We start from the raw sequence: 24,876 nt of genomic DNA, 5'->3' as shown, positions 1-24,876 counted from the left end.
CCCCCTACGGCCTCGCTCCCCTTCAGCAGCGGCCTCGTGATCCGGAAGGGTGGTGTGTGTGTGACTGACCTTAGGATGAAACCGGAGCCTCCGCTGCAGTGACCCAGCAACCAGGGCACGGGAGTATACAGCGCCGCTGGGAGTGATGAAGCTGCAGTAAAGATGTCTATTAGACCTAGCCTGCTGCAGCCCTTGTAGATTCTCATAAAACAAGTTCTTCTTTTCTTGTCAAAATTAATAGCTAAGAATAGGCTGCCTGAGGCAGGCCCCTGTTAATTGGCCTGCTACTGAAGGCACCAACTACAAACTGAGCTCCCTGTTCATGGAAGCGGGGTTATAGAGGAGAATGCACTGAGCTTCTTGGGAACAGTCAAAAGCTTTGAGCCGGTTGGTGCCTCAGATCAAGATCCTACTCTACACCCCAATGTGAATCCTTGTGGAGTCCAGTGTACCCCACAGAAGAAATTAATGTGTCACACCCATTGGCAGCAACCTTAGAATAGCTGCTGACGGGCACAATTGAGAAAGGAAGGGGGGGGGGGGACATTTGAATCCAGCACATAGATGCAATTCAAATATGTAATTCGTACCTTCCTATTTTAAAATATAATGGATGAACCTCACCCTGTGAGAACAATCTTCATGATCAAGAGATCTCATATGCAAAATAAATATGAGTTGGGATAGGGCTGGGGAGGGCTGCTCGGGCAGCACCTCCCCCGTCAAGTTAAGGAGATTCAACTGAGGAAGCACAAGGGAACTCTCGTCTGGGGACAACAACTGCAGGGAGACCACATCTTTTCAGATGAACATGGGAGGGCGGAAGGCTGCCTAATACTGAAGCACCATATGCAACAACTAGTACAAGCATTCCTGGGGGAAGGTCTGCAGCAGACGGATTTGCATACGGTGATGTTATCCAAGCAGTGGGCCAAAGTTGACTGGAACCCTCATCTGCATATGAAAAGAGAAAAGGGGCATGCAGGGCATGGCGGCCTTTTGCAGTGCTTGGATGACCCCTAGTTCACATTAAACACCCCCACCCTCCTTTGGTGTGGGGCTCATGTTGGCCATGCCCCATCCCCTGAAGCATTCAAGCTGATTTCTTGCAGCAGCTGGGCACTGTAACAGCTCCAGAGCTGTTCTGTAAGGCAAGTAAAAGGGTGTGGGCCCTGCAGCACCACCTGTAGTTCGCATTGTGCGTTGGAAGGCACAAAGTAAGCAGACGGGAGGAGAAGTCAGGATAGTGCGCAAGGGCATTCTTTTCTCTTAGTCCGTAGAGGATGCTGGGGTCACATTAAGAACCATGGGGTATAGACGGGATCCGCAAGAGACATGGGCACTTTAAGACTTTCAAAGGGTGTGAACTGGCTCCTCCCTCTATGCCCCTCCTCCAGACTCCAGTTATAGGAACTGTGCCCAGGGAGACGGACATTTCGAGGAAAGGATTTATTGTTAAACTAAGGGGAGCATCTTACCAGCTCACACCTTAAACATGCCGCAGAACGTGGCATTCAACAGAACACAAGCCAACGGCATGAACAATTGCAGCAAAAAGCTGACCAGAACCATAACACAACATGTGTATAACCACAAGTAATAACTGCAGACACAGTATGGACTGGGACGGGTGCCCAGCATCCTCTACAGACTAAGAGAAAAGGATTTACCGGTAGGTATTAAAATCCTATTTTCTCATACGACCTAGAGGATGCTGGGGTCACATTAAGAACCATGGGGTTATACCAAAGCTCTTGAACGGGTGGGAGAGTGCGTACGACTCTGCAGCACCGAATGACCCAACTTAAGGTTATCATCAGCCAAGGTATCAAACTTGTAAAACTTAGCAAAAGTGTTTACTAAATAGCTGCTCGGCAAAGTTGCAATGCCGAGACTCCCCGACCAGCTGCCAAGGATGAACCCACCTTTCTAGTAGAATGGGTCTTCACCTACTTCAGTAACGGCAATCCTGCCGTGGAACGAGCATGCTGAATCTTACCACAGATCCAGCGCATAATGGTCTGTATGGAAGCAGGACACCAAATCCTGTTGGGAGCATACAGGACAAACAGAGCCTCTGTTTTCCTAATCTGAACCGTTCTGGTGACATACATTTTCAAAGTTCTGACCACAGCCAGAGACTTTGACTCAACGAAGGTGTCAGTGGCCAAAGGCACCATGTGGAAAGATGAACCACCTTCGGCAGAAATTGTTGACGTGTCCTCAATTCTGCTCTATCTTCATGAAAGATCAAATAAAGGCTCTTGTGATACTGCATGGTTTGTACTGTTTTCCATGTGCTCCCAGACCTTTAAGCAAGTAGCATGGTCAAGAAAGTTCTGTTTGAAAAGAAACAACATTTACTGTCATTGTTATGCAAATAAACTTACATTAAAGCTAACAAGAAAGCACACTCGTTCTGTCTTTAAACTGATAAAAGAAACCCCAATAATATGGGGCATGCAAAAATTGAGATAAAACTCAGTTTTGCTCCTCTCCACGGAAATCTTTAATAAAAGGCGAAATATTTGTTAGTTCTGAAGAGAAACCAGAGCATGACCAAGATTCCACCTGTCGCCTGAGTGCCATGCCAGCAGTTCTCATTCAGCTGAAAGTGAGCACCCAATTTGAATGAAAGAAAGCAGATTTCTCACCAGGCTTCCCCTTGCTATAAACATGGTTTGTACTCTTTTCCATGTGCTCCCAGATCTTTCAAGCAATTAGTGTGGTCAAGAAAGTTCTGTTTGAAAAGAAACAAACATTTACTGTCATTTCTATGCAAATGAGCTTACATTAAAGCACACTCGTTCTATCTTTAAACCGATAAAATAAAACCCCAATAAGATGGGGCATGCAAAAATTGAGATAAAACTCAGTTTTGCTCCTCTCCACGGAAATCTTTAGTAAAAGGCGAAAGATTTGTTCGTTCTGAAGAGAAACCAGAACATGACCAAGATTCCACCTGTCGCCTGAGTGCCATGCCAGCAGTCCTCATTCAGCTCAAAGTGAGCACCCAATTTGAAAGAAAGAAAGCAGATTTCTCACCAGGCTTCCCCTTGCTATAAACATGGTTTGTACTCTTTTCCATGTGCTCCCAGATCTTTCAAGCAATTAGTATAGTCAAGAAAGTTCTGTTTGAAAAGAAACAAACATTTACTGTCATTTCTATGCAAATGAGCTTACATTAAAGCACACTCGTTCTATCTTTAAACCGATAAAAGAAACCCCAATAAGACGGAGCATGCAAAAATTGAGATAAAACTCAGTTTTGCTCCTCTCCACGGAAATCTTTAGTAAAAGGCGAAAGATCTGTTCGTTTTGAAGAGAAACCAGAGCATGACCAAGATTCCACCTGTCGCCTGAGTGCCATGCCAGCAATCCTCATTCAGCTCAAAGTGAGCACCCAATTTGAAAGAAAGAAAGCAGATTTCTCACCAGGCTTCCCCTTGCTATAAACATGGTTTGTACTCTTTTCCATGTGCTCCCAGATCTTTCAAGCAATTAGTGTGGTCAAGAAAGTTCTGTTTGAAAAGAAACAAACATTTACTGTCATTTCTATGCAAATGAGCTTACATTAAAGCACACTCGTTCTATCTTTAAACCGATAAAATAAAATCCCAATAAGATGGGGCATGCAAAAATTGAGATAAAACTCAGTTTTGCTCCTCTCCACGGAAATCTTTAGTAAAAGGCGAAAGATTTGTTCGTTCTGAAGAGAAACCAGAACATGACCAAGATTCCACCTGCCGCCTGAGTGCCATGCCAGCAGTCCTCATTCAGCTCAAAGTGAGCACCCAATTTGAAAGAAAGAAAGCAGATTTCTCACCAGGCTTCCCCTTGCTATAAACATGGTTTGTACTCTTTTCCATGTGCTCCCAGATCTTTCAAGCATTTAGTATAGTCAAGAAAGTTCTGTTTGAAAAGAAACAAACATTTACTGTCATTTCTATGCAAATGAGCTTACATTAAAGCACACTCGTTCTATCTTTAAACCGATAAAAGAAACCCCAATAAGACGGAGCATGCAAAAATTGAGATAAAACTCAGTTTTGCTCCTCTCCACGGAAATCTTTAGTAAAAGGCGAAAGATCTGTTCGTTTTGAAGAGAAACCAGAGTATGACTAAGATTCCACCTGTCGCCTGAGTGCCATGCCAGCAGTCCTCATTCAGCGCAAAGTGAGCACCCAATTTGAAAGAAAGAAAGCAGATTTCTCACCAGGCTTCCCCTTGCTATAAGCATGGTTTGTACTCTTTTCCATGTGCTCCCAGATCTTTCAAGCAATTAGAATGGTCAAGAAAGTTCTGCTTGAAAAGAAACAGACATTTATAGTCATTGTTATGCAAATAAACTTACATTAAAGCTAACAAGAAACTGATAAAAGAAACCCCAATAATATGGGGCATGCAAAAATTGAGATAAAACTCAGTTTTGCTCCTCTCCACAGAAATCTTTAATAAAAGGCGAAAGATTTGTTCGTTCTGAAAAGAAACCAGAGCATGACCAAGATTCCACCTGTCGCCTAAATGCTGTGCCAGCAGTCCTCATTCAGATCAAAGTGAGCGCCCAACTTGAAAGTAAGCAGATTTCTCACCTGGCTTCTCCTTGCTATAAGCATGGTTTGTACTGTATTCCATGTGCTCCCAGATCTTTCAAGCAAGTAGCATGGTCAAGAAAGTTCTGTTTGAAAAGAAACAAACATTTACTGTCATTTCTATGCAAATGAGCTTACATTAAAGCACACTCATTCTATCTTTAAACCGATAAAAGAAACCCCAAAAAGATGGGGCATGCAAAAATTGAGATAAAACTCGGTTTTGCTCCTCTCCACGGAAATCTTTAATAAAAGGCGAAAGATTTGTTCGTTCTGAAGAGAAACCAGAGCATGACCAAGATTTTTATCTGAAAATATGTGTTCTCCCTGCAGTTGTTGTCCCCAGATGAGAGTTCCCTTGTGCTGCCTCAGTTGAATCTCCTTTACTTGACAGAGATGTGCCTGAGCAGCGGCCCTCCCCAGCCCTATCCCAAATCATACTTATTTTGCATAGGAGATACCATGATCATGAAGATTGTTCTCCCAGGGTGAGGTTCATTCATTGCATTCTGGGTATGCTGACCCCTGTGATTTTCCCAAATGTGGGAAACTCGCTTTTATACCCTTGTGCACTATCCTGACTTCTCCTCCTGTCTGCTTACTTTGTGCCTTCCAATGCACAATGCAAACTACAGGTAGTGCTGCAGGGCCCACACCCTTTTACTTGCCTTACAGAGCAGCTCTGGAGCTGATACAGTGCCAAGCTGCTGCAAGAAATCAGCTTGAATGCTTCAGGGGATGGGGCATGGCCAACATGAGCCCCACACCGAAGGAGGGTGGGGGTGTTTAATGCGAACTAAGGGTCATCCAAGCGCCGCAAAAGGCCGCCATGCCCTGCATACCCCTTTTCTCTTTTCATATGCAGATGAGGGTTCCAGCCAACTTTGGCCCACTGCTTGGATGACATCACCGTATGCAAATCCGTCTTCTGCAGAACTTCCCCCAGGAATGCTTGCACTAGTTGTTGCATTTGGTTTGTTGTTTGGGGGTGCTTCAGTATTAGGCAGCCTTCTGCCCTCCCATGTTCATCTGAAAATATGTGTTCTCCCTGCAGTTGTTGTCCCCAGATGAGAGTTCCCTTGTGCTGCCTCAGTTGAATCTCCTTTACTTGACAGAGATGTGCATGAGCAGCGGCCCTCCCCAGCCCTATCCCAAATCATACTTATTTTGCATAGGAGATACCATGGTCATGAAGATTGTTCTCCCAGGGTGAGGTTCATTCATTGCATTTTGGGTATGCTGACCCCTGTGATTTACCCAAATGTGGGAAACTCGACTGCATTATTTGTGGTAGTGGGGGACTGTGTTTGTGCTTTCCTCTGGTCAGCTCTGTTAAAACTCAGATTTCTTTGTCTCAGATTTTCCTCTAGCCTTGTTCTTCTTTCGAGAGTTCCCTTGTGCTGCCTCAGGTGGATCTCCTTCACTTGACAGGGGGGTGCCCGAGCAGCGACCCTCCCCAGCTCTAGCCCAACTCCTACTTACCTGCCAGGTGAGATACTATGATCAGGAAGGTGCTTCTCCCAGGGCAAGGCTCACCCATTGCACTCTGGGTGTGCTGCTCCTACGATTTCCCCAAATGTGGGACACTTGACTGCATAATTTGTGTTTCCTCTGGTCGGCTCTCGTATAATTCAGATCTCTTTGTCTCAGGTCTTTCTCCAGCCTAGTTTGCTGTCTGTTTCCACTTCTTTTATCTTGAGCCCCTCCCTTCTATACCCTTGTGCACTATCCTGACTTCTCCTCCCGTCTGCTTACTTTGTGCCTTCCAATGCACAATGCAAACTACAGGTAGTGCTGCAGGGCCCACACAATCTTTTACTTGCCTTAAAGAGCAGCTCTGGAGCTGTTACAGTGCCCAGCTGCTGCAAGAAATCAGCTTGAATGCTTCAGGGGATGGGGCATGGCCAACATGAGCCCCACACCAAAGGTGGGTGGGGGTGTTTAATGCGAACTAGGGGTAATCCAAGCACCGCAAAAGGCCGCCATGCCCTGCACGCCCCTTTTCTCTTTTCATATGCAGATGAGGGTTGAAGCCAACTTTGACCCACTGCTTGGATGACATCACCATATGCAAATCCATCTGCTGCAGGCCTTGCCCCAGGAATGCTTGCACTAGTTGTTGCATTTGGTTTGTTGTTTGGGGGTGCTTCAGTATTAGGCAGCCTTCTGCCCTCCCATGTTCATCTGAAAATATGTGTTCTCCCTGCAGTTGTTGTCCCCAGATGAGAGTTCCCTTGTGCTGCCTCAGTTGAATCTCCTTTACTTGACAGAGATGTGCCTGAGCAGCGGCCCTCCCAGCCCTATCCCAAATCATACTTATTTTGCATAGGAGACACCATGGTCATGAAGATTGTTCACCCAGGGTGAGGTTCATTCATTGCATTCTGGGTATGCTGACCCCTGTGATTTCCCCAAATGTGGGAAACTCGCCTGCATTTTTTGTGGTAGTGGGGGACTGTGTTTGTGTTTTCCTCTGGTCAGCTCTGGTAAAAGTCAGATTTCTTTGTCTCATATATTCCTCTAGCCTTGTTCTTCTTTCGAGAGTTCCCTTGTGCTGCCTCAGTTGGATCTCCTTCACTTGACAGGGGGGTGCCCGAGCAGTGACCCTCCCCAGCTCTAGCCCAACTCCTACTTACCTGCCAGGTGAGATACTATGATCATGAAGGTGCTTCTCCCAGGGCAAGGCTCACCCATTGCACTCTGGGTGTGCTGCTCCTGTGATTTCCCCAAATGTGGGAAACTTGATTGCATAATTTGTGTTTCCCCTGGTCGGCTCTCGTATATTTCAGATCTCTTTGTCTCAGGTCTCTCTCCAGCCTAGTTTGCTGTCTGTTTCCACTTCTCTTTTCTGGAGCCACTCCCTTCTATGCCCTTGCGCACTATCCTGACTTCTCCCGTCTGCTTACTTTGTGCCTTCCAACGCACAATGCGAACTACAGGTAGTGCTGCAGGGCCCACACCCTTTTAGTTGCCTTACAGAGCAGCTCTGGAGCTGTTACAGTGCCCAGCTGCTGCAAGAAATCAGCTTGAATGCTTCAGGGGCTGGGGCATAGCCAACATGAGCCCCACACCAAAGGAGGGTGGGGGTGTTTAATGCGAACTAGGGGTCATCCAAGCACCGCAAAAGGCCGCCATGCCCTGCATGCCCCTTTTCTCTTTTCATATGCAGATGAGGGTTCCAGCCAACTTTGGCCCACTGCTTGGATGACATCACCGTATGCAAATCCGTCTGCTGCAGACCTTCCCCCAGGAATGCTTGTACTAGTTGTTGCATATGGTTTGATATTTGATGGTGCTTCAGTATTAGGCAGCCTTCCGCCCTCCCATGTTCATCTGAAAAGATGTGGTCTCCCTGCAGTTGTTGTCCCCAGACGAGAGTTCCCTTGTGCTTCCTCAGTTGAATCTCCTTAACTTGATGGGGGAGGGGCTGCCCGAGCAGCCACCCTCCCCAGCCCTATCCCAACTCATACTTATTTTGCATATGAGATCTCTTGATCATGAAGATTGTTCTCACAGGGTGAAGTTCATCCATTATATTTTAAAATAGGAAGGTACAAATTACATATTTGAATTGCATCTATGTGCTGGATTCAAATGTCCCCCCCCCTTCCTTTCTCAATTGTGCCCATCAGCAGCTATTCTAAGGTTGCTGCCAATGGGTGTGACACATTAATTTCTTCTGTGGGGTACACAGGACTCCACAAGGATTCACATTGGGGTGTAGAGTAGGATCTTGATCTGAGGCACCAACCGACTCAAAGCTTTTGACTGTTCCCAAGATGCTCAGCGCATCCTCCTCTATAACCCCGCTTCCATGAACAGGGAGCTCAGTTTGTAGTTGGTGCCTTCAGTAGCAGGCCACTTAACAGGGGCCTGCCTCAGGAAGCCAATTCTTAGCTATTCATTTTGACAAGAAAAGAAGAACTTGTTTTATGAGAATCTACAAGGGCTGCAGCAGGCTAGGTCTAATAGACATCTTTACTGCAGCTTCATCACTCCCAGCGGCGCTGTATACTCCCGTGCCCTGGTTGCTGGGTCACTGCAGCGGAGGCTCCGGTTTCTTCCTAAGGTCAGTCACACACACACCGCCCTTCCGGATCACGAGGCCGCTGATGAAGGGGAGCGTGGCCGTAGGGGGTGGACCGTGTGCGCACTGGCGTGGACACTGATTACTGGGCAGCCGCTCCACTAGCCACCAGGTACAGTTAAGGAGCACAGGTCTGGGGGTTTTTCTCCTATATTAAACCAATTTTGTACTGCCCGCAGCGCATTGTGATAGGTAATAGGGCCTGATTCAGGTTGGATTGCAATCACAATAAGTGATCCAACTGCAAAAATTGCTAAGAGCATACGCATGTGCCTGCATTTTCTGCGGCACCCCGCAGAGAATGCGATCGCCTCTGCCTGTCAATCGGGGCAGGGGGGGAGAGGGGGGTCAGCAACACTCCATTTCCAAGTCAGGGATGGAGCGGTGCGGGGGCAAGGCTTCAAAATGGGGTCTGCAATGGAGGAGACACAGGGGGCGTGGTCACAGCAGCTGTATGACATCACATTCAGCCGCTGTGATCACAAAAATGGTGGCGGCTTCCTGCGCGCACATACAGTCTGCACCAGCAGGAGGCTACACCATTTTTTATGATCACGCTGAACTGCAGTGCGACTGCAATTACAGCATGGTCAAGAAGGGAGGCGTCATGCTGGGTGGCCATAAGAGATGAGCGGGTTCGGTTCCTCGGAATCCGAACCCGCCCGAACTTCACCCTTTTTTGCTCGGGTCCGAGCAGACTCGGATCCTCTCGCCTTGCTCGGTTAACCCGAGCGCGCCCGAACGTCATCATCCCGCTGTCGGATTCTCACGAGACTTGGATTCTATATAAGGAGCCGCGCGTCGCCGCCATTTTCACACGTGCATTGAGATTGATAGGGAGAGGACGTGGCTGGCGTCCTCTCCGTTTAGATTAGAAGATAGAGACGAGTGACATTTGATTTACTACTAATTTGGGGAGCAGTTGAACTTGTCAGGAGTACTCAGTAGTGCAGAGTTTTGCTGATAGTGACCACCAGTTTTATTATTTATAATCCGTTCTCTGCCTGAAAAAAAACGATACACATACCATATCTGTGCTCAGCCTCAGTGTGCTGCATGATATATCATCTATGTATATCTGACTGTGCTGAGTGCTCACTGCTCACACAGCTTAATTGTGGGGGAGACTGGGGAGCAGTTATAGCAGGAGTACAGTGCACACTTTTGCTGCCAGTGTGACCACCAGTATATTGTCTGCCTGAAAAAGTTAAACACTCCTGTGGTGTTTTTTTTTTATTCTATAAATGCATTCTGCTGACAGTGTCCAGCAGGTCCGTCATACATATATTATATAAATATTTACCTGCAGTAGTGTTATATATTTTTTTTCATCTTTATCATCTCTATATTAGCAGACGCAGTACGGTAGTCCACGGCTGTGGCTATCTCTGTGTCGTCAGTGCTCGTCCATAATTGTATACCTACCTACCTGTGGTGGTTTTTTTTTTTCTATCTTCTTCATACTAGTAGTTTAGGAGTCTACTGACAGTGTCCACCAGGTCCATCATTATATTATATACCTACAGTAGTAATATATTTATTATATTATCTATACTAGCAGACGCAGTACGGTAGTCCACGGCTGTGGCTATCTCTGTGTCGTCAGTGCTCGTCCATAATTGTATACCTACCTACCTGTGGTGGGGTTTTTTTTTTATCTTCTTCATACTAGTAGTTTAGCAGTCTGCTGACAGTGTCCACCAGGTCCGTCATTATATTATATACCTACAGTAGTAATATATTTATTATATTATCTATACTAGCAGATGCAGTACGGTAGTCCACGGCTGTACCTACCTCTGTGTCGTCAGTGCTCGTCCATAATTGTATACCTACCTGTGGTGGGGTTTTTTTTTCTATCTTCTTCATACTAGTAGTTTAGGAGTCTGCTGACAGTGTCCACCAGGTCCGTCATTATATTATATACCTACAGTAGTAATATATTTAGTATATTATCTATACTAGCAGACGCAGTACGGTAGTCCACGGCTGTACCTACCTCTGTGTCGTCACTCGTCCATAATTGTATACCTAACTGTGGTGGTTTTTTTTTCTATCTTCTTCATACTAGTAGTTTAGCAGTCTGCTGACAGTGTCCACCAGGTCCGTCATTATATTATATATACCTACAGTAGTTATATCTATTTTTTTTTATATCATTAATTATCATCTCTATACTAGCAGACGCAGTACGGTAGGCCACGGCTGTGGCTATCTCTGTGTCGTCAGTGCTCGTCCATAATTGTATACCTACCTACCTGAGGTGGAAGTTTTTTTCTATCTTCTTCATACTAGTAGTTTAGCAGTCTGCTGACAGTGTCCACCAGGTCCGTCATTATATTATATATACCTACAGTAGTTATATATATATTTTTTTTTATATCATTAATTATCATCTCTATACTAGCAGACGCAGTACGGTAGTCCACGGCTGTAGCTACCTCTGTGTCGTCAGTCACTCGTCATCCATAAGTATACTAGTATCCATCCATCTCCATTGTTTACCTGAGGTGCCTTTTAGTTGTGCCTATTAAAATATGGAGAACAAAAATGTTGAGGTTCCAAAAATAGGGAAAGATCAAGATCCACTTCCACCTCGTGCTGAAGCTGCTGCCACTAGTCATGGCCGAGACAATGAAATTCCATCAACGTCGTCTGCCAAGGCCGATGCCCAATGTCATAGTACAGAGCATGTAAAATCCAAAACACAAAAGATCAGTAAAAAAATGACTCAAAAATCTAAATAAAAATCGTCGGAGGAGAAGCGTAAACTTGCCAATATGCCATTTACCACACGGAGTGGCAAGGAACGGCTGAGGCCCTGGCCTATCTTCATGGCTAGTGGTTCAGCTTCACATGAGGATGGAAGCACTCAGCCTCTCGCTAGAAAAATGAAAAGACTTAAGCTGGCAAAAGCACAGCAAAGAACTGTGCATTCTTCAAAATCACAAATCCACAAGGAGAGTCCAATTGTGTCGGTTGCGATGCCTGACCTTCCCAACACTGGACGTGAAGAGCATGCACCTTCCACCATTTGCACGCCCCCTGCAAGTGCTGGAAGGAGCACCCGCAGTCCAGTTCCTGATAGTCAGATTGAAGATGTCAGTGTTGAAGTACACCAGGATGAGGAGAATATGGGTGTTGCTGGCGCTGGGGAGGAAATTGACAAGGAGGATTCTGATGGTGAGGTGGTTTGTTTAAGTCAGGCACCCGGCGAGACACCTGTTGTCCGTGGGAGGAATATGGCCATTGACATGCCTGGTGAAAATACCAAAAAAATCAGCTCTTCGGTGTGGAAGTATTTCAACAGAAATGCGGACAACAGGTGTCAAGCCGTGTGTTGCCTTTGTCAAGCTGTAATAAGTAGGGGTAAGGACGTTAACCACCTCGGAACATCCTCCCTTATACGTCACCTGCAGCGCATTCATCATAAGTCAGTGACAAGTTCAAAAACTTTGGGCGACAGCGGAAGCAGTCCACTGACCAGTAAATCCCTTCCTCTTGTAACCAAGCTCACGCAAACCACCCCACCAACTCCCTCAGTGTCAATTTCCTCCTTCCCCAGGAATGCCAATAGTCCTGCAGGCCATGTCACTGGCAATTCTGACGAGTTCTCTCCTGCCTGGGATTCCTCCGATGCATCCTTGAGTGTAACGCCTACTGCTGCTGGCGCTGCTGTTGTTGCTGCTGGGAGTCGATGGTCATCCCAGAGGGGAAGTCGTAAGACCACTTTTACTACTTCCACCAAGCAATTGACTGTCCAACAGTCCTTTGCGAGGAAGATGAAATATTACAGCAGTCATCCTGCTGCAAAGCGGATAACTGAGGCCTTGGCATCCTGGGCAGTGAGAAACGTGGTTCCGGTATCCATCATTACTTCAGAGCCAACTATAGACTTGATTGAGGTACTGTGTCCCCGGTACCAAATACTATCTAGGTTCCATTTCTCTAGGCAGGCGATACCGAAAATGTACACAGACCTCAGAAAAAGACTCACCAGTGTCCTAAAAAATGCAGTTGTACCCAATGTCCACTTAACCACGGACATGTGGACAAGTGGAGCAGGGCAGACTCAGGACTATATGACTGTGACAGCCCACTGGGTAGATGTATTGACTCCCGCCGCAAGAACAGCAGCGGCGGCACCAGTAGCAGCATCTCGCAAACGCCAACTCTTTCCTAGGCAGGCTACGCTTTGTATCACCGCTTTCCAGAATACGCACACAGATGAAAACCTCTTACGGCAACTGAGGAAGATCATCACAGAATGGCTTACCCCAATTGGACTCTCCTGTGGATTTGTGGCATCGGACAACGCCAGCAATATTGTGCGTGCATTATATCTGGGCAAATTCCAGCACGTCCCATGTTTTGCACATACCTTGAATTTGGTGGTGCAGAATTATTTAAAAAACGACAGGGGCGTGCAAGAGATGCTGTCGGTGGCCACAAGAATTGCGGGACACTTTCGGCGTACAGGCACCACGTACAGAAGACTGGAGCAACACCAAAAACGCCTGAACCTGCCCTGCCATCATCTGAAGCAAGAAGTGGAAACGAGGTGGAATTCAACCCTCTATATGCTTCAGAGGATGGAGGAGCAGCAAAAGGCCATTCAAGCCTATACATCTGACCACGATATAGGAGGTGGAATGCACCTGTCTCAAGCGCAGTGGAGAATGATTTCAACGTTGTGCAAGGTTCTGCAACCTTTTGAACTTGCCACACGTGAAGTCAGTTCAGACACTGCCAGCCTGAGTCAGGTCATTCCCGTCATCAGGCTTTTGCAGAAGAAGCTGGAGACATTGAAGGAGGAGCTAAGACAGAGCGATTCCGCTAGGCATGTGGGACTTGTGGATGGAGCCCTTCATTCGCTTAACCAGGATTCACGGGTGGTCAATCTGTTGAAATCAGAGCACTACATTTTGGCCACCGTGCTCGATCCTAGATTTAAAACCTACGTTGTATCTCTCTTTCCGGCAGACACAAGTCTGCAGGGGTTCAAAGACCTGCTGGTGAGAAAATTATCAAGTCAAGCGGAACTTGATCGGTCAACAGCTCCTCCTTCACAGTCTCCCGCAATTGGGGGTGCGAGGAAAAGGCTCAGAATTCCGAGCCCACCCGCTGGCGGTGATGCAGGGCAGTCTGGAGCGACTGCTGATGCTGACATCTGGTCCGGACTGAAGGACCTGCCAACGATTACGGACATGTCGTCTACTGTCACTGCATATGATTCTCTCACCATTGAAAGAATGGTGGAGGATTATATGAGTGACCGCATCCAAGTAGGCACGTCAGACAGTCCGTACGTATACTGGCAGGAAAAAGAGGCAATTTGGAGGCCCTTGCACAAACTGGCTTTATTCTACCTAAGTTGCCCTCCCACAAGTGTGTACTCCGAAAGAGTGTTTAGTGCCGCCGCTCACCTTGTCAGCAATCGGCGTACGAGGTTACTTCCAGAAAATGTGGAGAAGATGATGTTCATTAAAATGAATTATAATCAATTGCTCCGTGGAGACATTGACCAGCAGCAATTGCCTCCACAAAGTATACAGGGAGCTGAGATGGTGGATTCCAGTGGGGACGAATTGATAATCTGTGAGGAGGGGGATGTACACGGTGATGAATCGGAGGATGATGATGAGGTTGACATCTTGCCTCTATAGAGCCAGTTTGTGCAAGGAGAGATTTATTGCTTCTTTTTTGGTGGGGGTCCAAACCAACCCGTCATTTCAGTCACAGTCGTGTGGCAGACCCTGTCACTGAAATGATGGGTTGGTTAAAGTGTGCATGTCCTGTTTATACAACATAAGGGTGGGTGGGAGGGCCCAAGGCAATTCCACCTTGCACCTCTTTTTTTCTTTTATTTTTCTTTGCGTCATGTGCTGTTTGGGGAGTGTTTTTTGGAAGGGCCATCCTGCGTGACACTGCAGTGCCACTCCTAGATGGGCCAGGTGTTTGTGTCGGCCACTTGGGTCGCTGAGCTTAGTCACACAGCTACCTCATTGCGCCTCTTTTTTTCTTTGCGTCATGTGCTGTTTGGGGAGTGTTTTTTGGAAGGGCCATCCTGCGTGACACTGCAGTGACACTCCTAGATGGGCCAGGTGTTTGTGTCGTCCACTTGGGTCGCTGAGCTTAGTCACACAGCTACCTCATTGCGCCACTTTTTTTCTTTGCGTCATGTGCTGTTTGGGGAGTGTTTTTTGGAAGGGCCATCCTGCGTGACACTGCAGTGCCACTCCTAGATGGGCCAGGTGTTTGTGTCGGCCACTTGGGTCGCTGAGCTTAGTCACACAGCTACCTCATTGCGCCTCTTTTTTTCTTTGCGTCATGTGCTGTTTGGGGAGTGTTTTTGGAAGGGCCATCCTGCGTGACACTGCAGTGCCACTCCTAGATGGGCCAGGTGTTTGTGTCGGCCACTTGGGTCGCTGAGCTTAGTCACACAGCTACCTCATTGCGCCTCTTTTTTTCTTTGCGTCATGTGCTGTTTGGGGAGTGTTTTTTGGAAGGGCCATCCTGCGTGACACTGCAGTGCCACTCCTAGATGGGCCAGGTGTTTGTGTCGGCCACTTGGGTCGCTGAGCTTAGTCACACAGCTACCTCATTGCGCCTCTTTTTTTCTTTGCGTCATGTGCTGTTTGGGGAGTGTTTTTTGGAAGGGCCATCATGCGTGACACTGCAGTGCCACTCCTAGATGGGCCAGGTGTTTGTGTCGGCCACTTGGGTCACTGAGCTTAGTCATCCAGCGACCTCGGTGCAAATTTTAGGACTAAAAATAATATTGTGAGGTGTGAGGTGTTAAGAATAGACTGAAAATTAGTGGAAATTATGGTTATTGAGGTTAATAATACTTTGGGATCAAAATGACTCCCAAATTCTATGATTTAAGCTGTTTTTTAGGGTTTTTTGAAAAAAACACCCGAATCCAAAACACACCCGAATCCGACAAAAAAAATTCGGTGAGGTTTAGCCAAAACGCGTTCGAACCCAAAACACGGCCGCGGAACCGAACCCAAAACCAAAACACAAAACCCGAAAAATTTCCGGTGCACATCTCTAGTGGCCATGCCATGTCACTGTGCAGGAGCCAGCACCGCTCACACACTAGTCCCCGGTGCAGCCCCCAACCCCCGGGACACCCGGAGCAACAAAATGTAGATTCAGGCCACCAGGCCACGCCCCTACCTATGAAACCATGCCTCCTTTTTACCATTGCGCTGCTTATCTGCGCGCACTGCATTACAATCTCCCTCGCCACCTCTCTGGGTGTCACCAGTGATAGTGACACCTCTGCCATGCTTGTAGCAGCTGGTCCTAAGATCTACACCTCAAGCCCTGAGTGTTTGCCCTTGTGACTTGTTGATCATCATAGCAAAGCAGATGCTTACAGAAAACTGCAGGGGCTTAGATTGAAAATAAAAAAAATTGATGGGTATAAGGTAGAGAGGAGCGGGTTCGGTTCTCCGAGAACCGAATTCCCCACGAACCCCACGAACTCCTCCTCCGAGGCAGGCTCGGTTGTTCCCGCCTGACTCGGAAAACCTGAACAAGGGAAAATGTCATCATCCCGCTGTCGGATTCTCGCGAGATTCGGATTTCATATAAAGAGTGCAAGCATTCCTGGGGGAAGGCCTGCAGCAGATGGATTTGCATATGGTGATGTCATCCAAGCAGTGGGTCAAAGTTGGCTTCAGAAACAAACAGGAATGCTTGCACTAGTTGTTGCATTTGGTTTGTTGTTTGGGGGTGCTTCAGTATTAGGCAGCCTTCTGCCCTCCCATGTTCATCTGAAAATATGTGTTCTCCCTGCAGTTGTTGTCCCCAGATGAGAGTTCCCTTGTGCTGCCTCAGTTGAATCTCCTTTACTTGACAGAGATGTGCCTGAGCAGCGGCCCTCCCCAGCCCTATCCCAAATCATACTTATTTTGCATATGAGATACCATGGTCATGAAGATTATTCTCCCAGGGTGAGGTTCATTCATTGCATTCTGGGTATGCTGACCCCTGTGATTTCCCCAAATGTGGGTAACTCGACTGCATTATTTGTGGTAGTGGGGGACTGTGTTTGTGTTTTCCTCTGGTCAGCTCTGGTAAAAGTCAGATTTCTTTGTTTCAGATCTTCCTCTAGCCTTGTTCTTCTTTCGAGAGTTCCCTTGTGCTGCCTCAGTTGGATCTCCTTCACTTGACAGGGGGGTGCCCGAGCAGCGACCCTCCCCAGCTCAAGCCCAACTCCTACTTACCTGCCAGGTGAGATACTATGATCATGAAGGTGCTTCTTCCAGGGCAAGGCTCACCCATTGCACTCTGGGTGTGCTGCCCCTGCGATTTCCCCAAATGTGGGAAACTTGACTGCATAATTTGTGTTTCCCCTGGTCGGCTCTCGTATAATTCAGATCTCTTTGTCTCAGGTCTCTCTCCAGCCTAGTTTGCTGTCTGTTTCCACTTCTTTTTTCTTGAGCCCCTCCCTTTTATACCCTTGTGCACTATCCTGACTTCTCCTCCTGTCTGCTTACTTTGTGCCTTCCAATGCACAATGCAAACTACACACCCTTTTACTTGCCTTACAGAGCAGCTCTGGAGCTGTTACAGTGCCAAGCTGCTGTAAGAAATCAGCTTGAATGCTTCAGGGGCTGGGGCATTGTCAACATGAGCCCCACACCGAAGGAGGGTGGGGGTGTTTAATGCGAACTAAGGGTCATCCAAGCGCCGCAAAAGGCCGCCATGCCCTGCATACCCCTTTTCTCTTTTCATATGCAGATGAGGGATCCAGCCAACTTTGGCCCACTGCTTGGATGACATCACCGTATGCAAATCCGTCTTCTGCAGAACTTCCCCCAGGAATGCTTGTACTAGTTGTTGCATTTGGTTTGTTGTTTGGGGGTGCTTCAGTATTAGGCAGCCTTCTGCCCTCCCATGTTCATCTGAAAATATGTGTTCTCCCTGCAGTTGTTGTCCCCAGATGAGAGTTCCCTTGTGCTGCCTCAGTTGAATCTCCTTTACTTGACAGAGATGTGCCTGAGCAGCGGCCCTCCCCAGCCCTATCCCAAATCATACTTATTTTGCATAGGCGATACCATGGTCATGAAGATTGTTCTCCCAGGGTGAGGTTCATTCATTGCATTCTGGGTATGCTGACCCCTGTGATTTCCCCAAATGTGGGAAACTCGACTGCATTATTTGTGGTAGTGGGGGACTGTGTTTGTGCTTTCCTCTGGTCAGCTCTGGTAAAAGTCAGATTTCTTTGTCTCAGATCTTCCTCTAGCCTTGTTTTTCTTTCGAGAGTTCCCTTGTGCTGCCTCAGTTGGATCTCCTTCATTTGACAGGGGGTGCCCGAGCAGCAATCCTCCACAGCTCTGGCCCAACTCCTACTTACCTGCCAGGTGAGATACTATGATCTTCACTGTTAGGGCAATCAGGATGTGGAATTCCCTGCCAGGGAAGGTGGTAATGGCGGACTCTGTAATTGGATTTAAAAAAGGAATGGATACATTTCTGAATGAAAAAGCTATCCAAGGTTATAATACTTAAAATATCAACATGGTTAATCCGGGGGTAACATGAGTTGTAGTAGCTAACTAGTCATAAAACATTATTCAGCAAGTATGTAGAATCATCACAACTTAAAACAGGTTGAACACGATGGGCAATTTGCCTCTATTCAACCTCAAAAACTATGTTACTATATGTTACTATATTACTATGTTACTGTAGTATACAGAACACCACAATGCAATGAGCAGTGATAGTGAGCACTGATGAGGATACTAGAACTGACACTGAGCAGCAAGATGCAGCACTGGACTATTAGTAATGTACTGTAGTATGCTGAGCACAACAATGCAGCACAAGACAATGAGCAGTGATACTGAGCACTGATGAGGATACTACTGAGAACTGACACTGAGCAGGAGAGACACACTACTAGTATTACTGAGCAGCAATAAGTATCCACTGATACTGAGCACTGATATTGAGATTTCCACTGAGAGAACATAACCACGTCCTCTCCGCTCTCTCTTCAATGCACGAGTAAAAATGGCGGCAACGCGCAGCTCTTTATATGGAATCCGAATCTCGCGAGAATCCGACAGCGGGATGATGACATTTTCCCTTGTTCAGGTTTTCCGAGTCAGGCGGGAACAACCGAGCCTGCCTCGGAGGAGGAGTTCGTGGGGTTCGTGGGGAATTCGGTTCTCGGAGAACCGAACCCGCTCCTCTCTACCTTATACCCATCAATTTTTTTTATTTTCAATCTAAGCCACTGCAGTTTTCTGTAAGCATCTGCTTTGCTATGATGATCAACAAGTCACAAGGGCAAACACTCAGGGCTTGAGGTGTAGATCTTAGGACCAGCTGCTACAAGCATGGCAGAGGTGTCACTATCACTGGTGACACCCAGAGAGGTGGCGAGGGAGATTGTAATGCAGTGCGCGCAGATAAGCAGCGCAATGGTAAAAAGGAGGCATGGTTTCATAGGTAGGGGCGTGGCCTGGTGGCCTGAATCTACATTTTGTTGCTCCGGGTGTCCCGGGGGTTGGGGGCTGCACCGGGGACTAGTGTGTGAGCGGTGCTGGCTCCTGCACAGTGACATGGCATGGCCACTAGAGATGTGCACCGGAAATTTTTCGGGTTTTGTGTTTTGGTTTTGGGTTCGGTTCCGCGGCCGTGTTTTGGGTTCGAACGCGTTTTGGCTAAACCTCACCGAATTTTTTTTGTCGGATTCGGGTGTGTTTTGGATTCGGGTGTTTTTTTCAAAAAACCCTAAAAAACAGCTTAAATCATAGAATTTGGGAGTCATTTTGATCCCAAAGTATTATTAACCTCAATAACCATAATTTCCACTAATTTTCAGTCTATTCTTAACACCTCACACCTCACAATATTATTTTTAGTCCTAAAATTTGCAACGAGGTCGCTGGATGACTAAGCTCAGTGACCCAAGTGGCCGACACAAACACCTGGCCCATCTAGGAGTGGCACTGCAGTGTCACGCATGATGGCCCTTCCAAAAAACACTCCCCAAACAGCACATGACGCAAAGAAAAAAAGAGGCGCAATGAGGTAGCTGTGTGACTAAGCTCAGCGACCCAAGTGGCCGACACAAACACCTGGCCCATCTAGGAGTGGCACTGCAGTGTCACGCAGGATGGCCCTTCCAAAAAACACTCCCCAAACAGCACATGACGCAAAGAAAAAAAGAGGCGCAATGAGGTAGCTGTGTGACTAAGCTCAGCGACCCAAGTGGCCGACACAAACACCTGGCCCATCTAGGAGTGGCACTGCAGTGTCACGCAGGATGGCCCTTCCAGATACACTCCCCTAACAGCACATGACGCAAAGAAAAAAAGAGGCGCAATGAGGTAGCTGTGTGACTAAGCTCAGCGACCCAAGTGGCCGACACAAACACCTGGCCCATCTAGGAGTGGCACTGCAGTGTCACGCAGGATGGCCCTTCCAAAAAACACTCCCCAAACAGCACATGACGCAAAGAAAAAAAGTGGCGCAATGAGGTAGCTGTGTGACTAAGCTCAGCGACCCAAGTGGACGACACAAACACCTGGCCCATCTAGGAGTGTCACTGCAGTGTCACGCAGGATGGCCCTTCCAAAAAACACTCCCCAAACAGCACATGACGCAAAGAAAAAAAGAGGCGCAATGAGGTAGCTTTGTGACTAAGCTCAGCGACCCAAGTGGCCGACACAAACACCTGGCCCATCTAGGAGTGGCACTGCAGTGTCACGCAGGATGGCCCTTCCAAAAAACACTCCCCAAACAGCACATGACGCAAAGAAAAATAAAAGAAAAAAGAGGTGCAAGGTGGAATTGCCTTGGGCCCTCCCACCCACCCTTATGTTGTATAAACAGGACATGCACACTTTAACCAACCCATCATTTCAGTGACAGGGTCTGCCACACGACTGTGACTGAAATGACGGGTTGGTTTGGACCCCCACCAAAAAAGAAGCAATAAATCTCTCCTTGCACAAACTGGCTCTATAGAGGCAAGATGTCCACCTCATCATCATCCTCCGATTCATCACCGTGTACATCCCCCTCCTCACAGATTATCAATTCGTCCCCACTGGAATCCACCATCTCAGCTCCCTGTATACTTTGTGGAGGCAATTGCTGCTGGTCAATGTCTCCACGGAGCAATTGATTATAATTCATTTTAATGAACATCATCTTTTCCACATTTTCTGGAAGTAACCTCGTACGCCGATTGCTGACAAGGTGAGCGGCGGCACTAAACACTCTTTCGGAGTACACACTTGTGGGAGGGCAACTTAGGTAGAATAAAGCCAGTTTGTGCAAGGGCCTCCAAATTGCCTCTTTTTCCTGCCAGTATACGTACGGACTGTCTGACGTGCCTACTTGGATGCGGTCACTCATATAATCCTCCACCATTCTTTCAATGGTGAGAGAATCATATGCAGTGACAGTAGACGACATGTCCGTAATCGTTGGCAGGTCCTTCAGTCCGGACCAGATGTCAGCATCAGCAGTCGCTCCAGACTGCCCTGCATCACCGCCAGCGGGTGGGCTCGGAATTCTGAGCCTTTTCCTCGCACCCCCAATTGCGGGAGACTGTGAAGGAGGAGCTGTTGACCGATCAAGTTCCGCTTGACTTGATAATTTTCTCACCAGCAGGTCTTTGAACCCCTGCAGACTTGTGTCTGCCGGAAAGAGAGATACAACGTAGGTTTTAAATCTAGGATCGAGCACGGTGGCCAAAATGTAGTGCTCTGATTTCAACAGATTGACCACCCGTGAATCCTGGTTAAGCGAATGAAGGGCTCCATCCACAAGTCCCACATGCCTAGCGGAATCGCTCTGTCTTAGCTCCTCCTTCAATGTCTCCAGCTTCTTCTGCAAAAGCCTGATGACGGGAATGACCTGACTCAGGCTGGCAGTGTCTGAACTGACTTCACGTGTGGCAAGTTCAAAAGGTTGCAGAACCTTGCACAACGTTGAAATCATTCTCCACTGCGCTTGAGACAGGTGCATTCCACCTCCTATATCGTGGTCAGATGTATAGGCTTGAATGGCCTTTTGCTGCTCCTCCATCCTCTGAAGCATATAGAGGGTTGAATTCCACCTCGTTTCCACTTCTTGCTTCAGATGATGGCAGGGCAGGTTCAGGCGTTTTTGGTGTTGCTCCAGTCTTCTGTACGTGGTGCCTGTACGCCGAAAGTGTCCCGCAATTCTTGTGGCCACCGACAGCATCTCTTGCACGCCCCTGTCGTTTTTTAAATAATTCTGCACCACCAAATTCAAGGTATGTGCAAAACATGGGACGTGCTGGAATTTGCCCAGATATAGGCCCTCATTCCGAGTTGATCGGTCGCAAGGCGAATTTAGCAGAGTTACACACGCTAAGCCGCCGCCTACTGGGAGTGAATCTTAGCTTCTTAAAATTGCGACCGATGTATTCGCAATATTGCGATTACTAACTACTTAGCAGTTTCTGAGTAGCTCCAGACTTACTCTGCCTGTGCGATCATTTCAGTGCTTGTCGTTCCTGGTTGACGTCACAAACACACCCAGCGTTCGCCCAGGCACTCCCACCGTTTCCCCGGCCACTCCTGCGTTTTTTCCGGAAACGGTAGCGTTTTCAGCCACACGCCCCTGAAACGCCGTGTTTCCGCCCAGTAACACCCATTTCCTGTCAATCACATTACGATCGCCGGAGCGAAGAAAAAGCCGTGAGTAAAAATACTTTCTTCATAGTAAAGTTACTTGGCGCAGTCGCAGTGCGAACTTTGCGCATGCGTACTAAGCGGATTTTCACTGCGATGCGATGAAAAAGAACGAGCGAACAACTCGGAATGAGGGCCATAATGCACGCACAATATTGCTGGCGTTGTCCGATGCCACAAATCCACAGGAGAGTCCAATTGGGGTAAGCCATTCTGTGATGATCTTCCTCAGTTGCCGTAAGAGGTTTTCATCTGTGTGCGTATTCTGGAAAGCGGTGATACAAAGCGTAGCCTGCCTAGGAAAGAGTTGGCGTTTGCGAGATGCTGCTACTGGTGCCGCCGCTGCTGTTCTTGCGGCGGGAGTCAATACATCTACCCAGTGGGCTGTCACAGTCATATAGTCCTGAGTCTGCCCTGCTCCACTTGTCCACATGTCCGTGGTTAAGTGGACATTGGGTACAACTGCATTTTTTAGGACACTGGTGAGTCTTTTTCTGAGGTCTGTGTACATTTTCGGTATCGCCTGCCTAGAGAAATGGAACCTAGATAGTATTTGGTACCGGGGACACAGTACCTCAATCAAGTCTATAGTTGGCTCTGAAGTAATGATGGATACCGGAACCACGTTTCTCACTGCCCAGGATGCCAAGGCCTCAGTTATCCGCTTTGCAGCAGGATGACTGCTGTGATATTTCATCTTCCTCGCAAAGGACTGTTGGACAGTCAATTGCTTGGTGGAAGTAGTAAAAGTGGTCTTACTACTTCCCCTCTGGGATGACCATCGACTCCCAGCAGCAACAACAGCAGCGCCAGCAGCAGTAGGCGTTACACTCAAGGATGCATCGGAGGAATCCCAGGCAGGAGAGAACTCGTCAGAATTGCCAGTGACATGGCCTGCAGGACTATTGGCATTCCTGGGGAAGGAGGAAATTGACACTGAGGGAGTTGGTGGGGTGGTTTGCGTGAGCTTGGTTACAAGAGGAAGGGATTTACTGGTCAGTGGACTGCTTCCGCTGTCGCCCAAAGTTTTTGAACTTGTCACTGACTTATGATGAATGCGCTGCAGGTGACGTATAAGGGAGGATGTTCCGAGGTGGTTAACGTCCTTACCCCTACTTATTACAGCTTGACAAAGGCAACACACGGCTTGACACCTGTTGTCCGCATTTCTGTTGAAATACTTCCACACCGAAGAGCTGATTTTTTTGGTATTTTCACCAGGCATGTCAATGGCCATATTCCTCCCACGGACAACAGGTGTCTCGCCGGGTGCCTGACTTAAACAAACCACCTCACCATCAGAATCCTCCTTGTCAATTTCCTCCCCAGCGCCAGCAACACCCATATTCTCCTCATCCTGGTGTACTTCAACACTGACATCTTCAATCTAACTATCAGGAACTGGACTGCGGGTGCTCCTTCCAGCACTTGCAGGGGGCGTGCAAATGGTGGAAGGTGCATGCTCTTCACGTCCAGTGTTGGGAAGGTCAGGCATCGCAACCGACACAATTGGACTCTCCTTGTGGATTTGTGATTTTGAAGAACGCACAGTTCTTTGCTGTGCTTTTGCCAGCTTAAGTCTTTTCATTTTTCTAGCGAGAGGCTGAGTGCTTCCATCCTCATGTGAAGCTGAACCACTAGCCATGAAGATAGGCCAGGGCCTCAGCCGTTCCTTGCCACTCCGTGTGGTAAATGGCATATTGGCAAGTTTACGCTTCTCCTCCGACGATTTTTATTTAGATTTTTGAGTCATTTTTTTACTGATCTTTTGTGTTTTGGATTTTACATGCTCTGTACTATGACATTGGGCATCGGCCTTGGCAGACGACGTTGATGGAATTTCATCGTCTCGGCCATGACTAGTGGCAGCAGCTTCAGCACGAGGTGGAAGTGGATCTTGATCTTTCCCTATTTTTGGAACCTCAACATTTTTGTTCTCCATATTTTAATAGGCACAACTAAAAGGCACCTCAGGTAAACAATGGAGATGGATGGATACTAGTATACTTATGGATGACGAGTGACTGACGACACAGAGGTAGCTACAGCCGTGGACTACCGTACTGCGTCTGCTAGTATAGAGATGATAATTAATGATATAAAAAAAAATATATATATAACTACTGTAGGTATATATAATATAATGACGGACCTGGTGGACACTGTCAGCAGACTGCTAAACTACTAGTATGAAGAAGATAGAAAAAAACTTCCACCACAGGTAGGTAGGTATACAATTATGGACGAGCACTGACGACACAGAGATAGCCACAGCCGTGGCCTACCGTACTGCGTCTGCTAGTATAGAGATGATAATTAATGATATAAAAAAAAAAATATATAACTACTGTAGGTATATATAATATAATGACGGACCTGGTGGACACTGTCAGCAGACTGCTAAACTACTAGTATGAAGAAGATAGAAAAAAAAAAACACCACAGTTAGGTATACAATTATGGACGAGTGACGACACAGAGGTAGGTACAGCCGTGG

At 47.3% G+C, this 24,876-nt stretch overlaps 14 non-coding genes and 1 pseudogene across 14 annotated transcripts; 8 read left to right on the top strand and 7 right to left on the bottom strand.

Moving 5' to 3' along the window:
* Positions 1-2,441: 2,441 nt before the first annotated feature.
* LOC135019978 (U5 spliceosomal RNA) lies at positions 2,442-2,557 on the bottom strand. The gene has a single exon (XR_010217472.1). It is a non-coding gene; the product is annotated as a U5 spliceosomal RNA (small nuclear RNA).
* Positions 2,558-2,832: 275 nt separating this feature from the next.
* On the bottom strand, positions 2,833-2,948 carry LOC135019919 (U5 spliceosomal RNA). Its single transcript, XR_010217412.1, has one exon. It is a non-coding gene; the product is annotated as a U5 spliceosomal RNA (small nuclear RNA).
* A 274-nt stretch (positions 2,949-3,222) lies between these two features.
* Positions 3,223-3,338, bottom strand: LOC135019954 (U5 spliceosomal RNA). The gene has a single exon (XR_010217448.1). It is a non-coding gene; the product is annotated as a U5 spliceosomal RNA (small nuclear RNA).
* A 275-nt stretch (positions 3,339-3,613) lies between these two features.
* LOC135019934 (U5 spliceosomal RNA) lies at positions 3,614-3,729 on the bottom strand. The gene has a single exon (XR_010217427.1). It is a non-coding gene; the product is annotated as a U5 spliceosomal RNA (small nuclear RNA).
* A 274-nt stretch (positions 3,730-4,003) lies between these two features.
* On the bottom strand, positions 4,004-4,119 carry LOC135019928 (U5 spliceosomal RNA). Its single transcript, XR_010217421.1, has one exon. It is a non-coding gene; the product is annotated as a U5 spliceosomal RNA (small nuclear RNA).
* Positions 4,120-4,383: 264 nt separating this feature from the next.
* Positions 4,384-4,499, bottom strand: LOC135019964 (U5 spliceosomal RNA). Its single transcript, XR_010217458.1, has one exon. It is a non-coding gene; the product is annotated as a U5 spliceosomal RNA (small nuclear RNA).
* A 270-nt stretch (positions 4,500-4,769) lies between these two features.
* LOC135019949 (U5 spliceosomal RNA) lies at positions 4,770-4,885 on the bottom strand. The gene has a single exon (XR_010217442.1). It is a non-coding gene; the product is annotated as a U5 spliceosomal RNA (small nuclear RNA).
* A 144-nt stretch (positions 4,886-5,029) lies between these two features.
* On the top strand, positions 5,030-5,157 carry LOC135019904 (U1 spliceosomal RNA; annotated as a pseudogene).
* Positions 5,158-5,750: 593 nt separating this feature from the next.
* On the top strand, positions 5,751-5,914 carry LOC135019735 (U1 spliceosomal RNA). Its single transcript, XR_010217255.1, has one exon. It is a non-coding gene; the product is annotated as a U1 spliceosomal RNA (small nuclear RNA).
* Positions 5,915-6,066: 152 nt separating this feature from the next.
* LOC135019797 (U1 spliceosomal RNA) lies at positions 6,067-6,229 on the top strand. The gene has a single exon (XR_010217311.1). It is a non-coding gene; the product is annotated as a U1 spliceosomal RNA (small nuclear RNA).
* Positions 6,230-6,904: 675 nt separating this feature from the next.
* Positions 6,905-7,068, top strand: LOC135019751 (U1 spliceosomal RNA). The gene has a single exon (XR_010217271.1). It is a non-coding gene; the product is annotated as a U1 spliceosomal RNA (small nuclear RNA).
* A 152-nt stretch (positions 7,069-7,220) lies between these two features.
* Positions 7,221-7,383, top strand: LOC135019842 (U1 spliceosomal RNA). Its single transcript, XR_010217350.1, has one exon. It is a non-coding gene; the product is annotated as a U1 spliceosomal RNA (small nuclear RNA).
* A 9,212-nt stretch (positions 7,384-16,595) lies between these two features.
* LOC135019756 (U1 spliceosomal RNA) lies at positions 16,596-16,759 on the top strand. Its single transcript, XR_010217275.1, has one exon. It is a non-coding gene; the product is annotated as a U1 spliceosomal RNA (small nuclear RNA).
* Positions 16,760-16,911: 152 nt separating this feature from the next.
* Positions 16,912-17,074, top strand: LOC135019821 (U1 spliceosomal RNA). The gene has a single exon (XR_010217332.1). It is a non-coding gene; the product is annotated as a U1 spliceosomal RNA (small nuclear RNA).
* Positions 17,075-17,729: 655 nt separating this feature from the next.
* Positions 17,730-17,893, top strand: LOC135019700 (U1 spliceosomal RNA). The gene has a single exon (XR_010217221.1). It is a non-coding gene; the product is annotated as a U1 spliceosomal RNA (small nuclear RNA).
* Positions 17,894-24,876: the final 6,983 nt, after the last annotated feature.

Source organism: Pseudophryne corroboree, unplaced genomic scaffold (genome assembly GCF_028390025.1).
Source record: "Pseudophryne corroboree isolate aPseCor3 unplaced genomic scaffold, aPseCor3.hap2 scaffold_337, whole genome shotgun sequence".
Lineage (NCBI taxonomy): Eukaryota > Metazoa > Chordata > Amphibia > Anura > Myobatrachidae > Pseudophryne > Pseudophryne corroboree.
The sequence above is the reverse complement of the archived record's forward strand: the minus strand, read 5'-3'. Positions and strand labels throughout refer to the sequence as shown.